General features: G+C 32.4%; 1 pseudogene; it reads left to right on the top strand.

Annotated features, from left to right (window-relative positions):
• Window positions 1-251: 251 nt before the first annotated feature.
• On the top strand, window positions 252-350 carry LOC117021847 (uncharacterized; annotated as a pseudogene).
• Window positions 351-2,387: the final 2,037 nt, after the last annotated feature.

The following is a 2,387-nucleotide window of genomic DNA, read 5'->3' as shown; positions in this document are numbered from 1 at the left end:
GCAAGAAAGAGAGGATTATGGCTATGTAAATAAAGAGAGGTTGATACAATGGGTTCGATACTAATCCAATACATCACATTCAGATATTTGAGTCTCATGCTAACCCTACCAAATCAGCTTATCTATAAACTCTTCCCTGTATTCAAATGATTTCATTGAGGAGCAAGTTTTAATAATTACCAGAGTGTTCCAAATCCAATATTTTGGGAACCAAGTTTCTAGTAAGTGCAATTGTTCTAGCTTAAAAAGGCTTGCTTTGGCAGCACATATACTAAATTGGAATGATACAGAGATTAACATGGATCCTAGGTAAGGATGACACCCAAATTCAGGAAGTGTTCCATATTTTTTACAGAGAACACAGTGATGGTTGCCAGAGGGGAGGGCGGATGGGGAGCTGGTGAAAAATGTAAAGGGATTAAGAAATACAAATTTTCAGTTACAAAATATTCATGGGGATGTAAAGTACAGCACAGAAAGTAAAGTCAATGATGTTGCAACAACTGTGTATAGTGCCAGGTGGGTACCAGACTTATCAGGGGGATCACTGCATCAATTATAGAAATGTCTAACCACTATTCTGTAGACCTGAAGCTAATATAAAATAATACTAAATGTCAACTGTAACTGGAAAAAAAAAAGAAAAAAATCCATGTATTGGAAAGATTTCCTAAAAATAACAAAACAAAATAAACACACAGAAAAGTCTTTGGACTCCCTCTTCTAACTGTGCCATCTATATTACTTCCTCTTCTAATTATTCATCATTTAATAGATAGTACACTGGATAAATTATCAGTAAGATACTTATATTTTCATCTTTGTACTTACTAGTCATGACTATAATCACTCAATGTTCAATTAAGAGTTCCTGGTCCCACGCTCCAAAAATGTACAAATTAACTAGCGCTACAACTATATAACACCTCTGCGTCCTAGTCTGTAATGTAAGATATTTTCATTTATTTGTTTAAATCATGTGATGCAATATTGGTGCTGGGCTTTGGAAATATTGTTTCAAATAAAAATAATTATTGCTAAAATGAATAAAGCAAAGTTATTCAGAATAGGGAGTAGTCATAAGCATATTGCTGTACCATTATGTGTATTATTGTACTGCTGCATATGTGTATTGTGTGTATGTGAGTGCACGCTGCATGTGTACTAGCATGAAAGACAAAGAGATGGCATCGTAGGTTGAGTTCTCCACAAGCAGTTCTTAAACAAAAATTTGCATTCAAGGGATTTTTTTAAGGAAATGCTTGAGTTAAGCTTGATAAGGGAGTGAAGCATAGCATGGGGAATGGCTGAATAAACTTATGACTTGGCAGAGTTCCAAAACAGGTAGCTCTTGCTCACTGAATTTGCCAATGCAGCAGTTTTATTCCTCAAGGGCAGTGCTCAGAAAAGAGTCACAATTAGTAGCAAAGTATTTAGACATTGGAGGATGGGTCCATAAAAGGGATTGATTTGGATGTGGGTGGAGGACTGATATGTCCACTTTGCTCTGTAGATGATAATACAGAAGACTATCTTCCCTGACTTAAAATAGCATTTAACTATTTACTGTCCATACCACTCTTCTTAGCAAGGCAGCACCTTCCAATTACTCAAATATAGATGAAAAAGACTTAAATAAAAATACCCTTAAAGAAAGGTAAGAAATCCACTTAAGTGTTCACTCAAATTCTTGGGCCTTCAGATTCTTTTAGATTCTTTCTTTACAGGCAAAAAAAAATAAAAAATGAACAGAAAGAGAGGAACATTAAAGGAGTATCACAGCCAAGAGCACTGATGTCTTCATATTTTGCTTCAAGTCTTCTTGATCTCAATTACTATCAATTATGGATATGAATGTATTTTATTTGTGTAGCTTTTTTGTTTTTGCTTTTTCATGCAACAATAGGTAATTAACATGCACTTGTACTGAAATTCTCCACTTATAAAAATACAGAGAAAATTTAAATGCAAATATAAATGATCATATTATTCATAATAAAATCAGTAATTATAGTACCTATAATGCGATTTATGTTTTTTAATTATCTTTGCAATTTAATGCTAAGTTCAACAAGATGTCTTCATTTGTTGTGTTCTGTTTATCAAATAGTATTTATAGTCTGTCAAACATAGAATATCAGTAAAATAACTAATTGAACAAAATTACAGATCATTTACAAAGTTGAGAATATATATATGCCAAAGTCATGTTTAAATAATATTTTAGTTACACATTCAAATAATATATTCAATATGTTTCTTTCCAACCTCTAGACACCTTTTCATTAGAAGGACTTCTTGAACATAAAATAATAAACTCAATTGTTAATCTGAAAAACTAAAATAAATTATTCACTGTGTGTTTAAAATTTGTGTACTTTGAGTAT

Source organism: Rhinolophus ferrumequinum, chromosome 4, assembly GCF_004115265.2.
Source record: "Rhinolophus ferrumequinum isolate MPI-CBG mRhiFer1 chromosome 4, mRhiFer1_v1.p, whole genome shotgun sequence".
Classification (NCBI taxonomy): domain Eukaryota; kingdom Metazoa; phylum Chordata; class Mammalia; order Chiroptera; family Rhinolophidae; genus Rhinolophus; species Rhinolophus ferrumequinum.
Note: the sequence above shows the minus strand (reverse complement) of the source record. Positions and strands in the feature narration are given on the sequence as shown.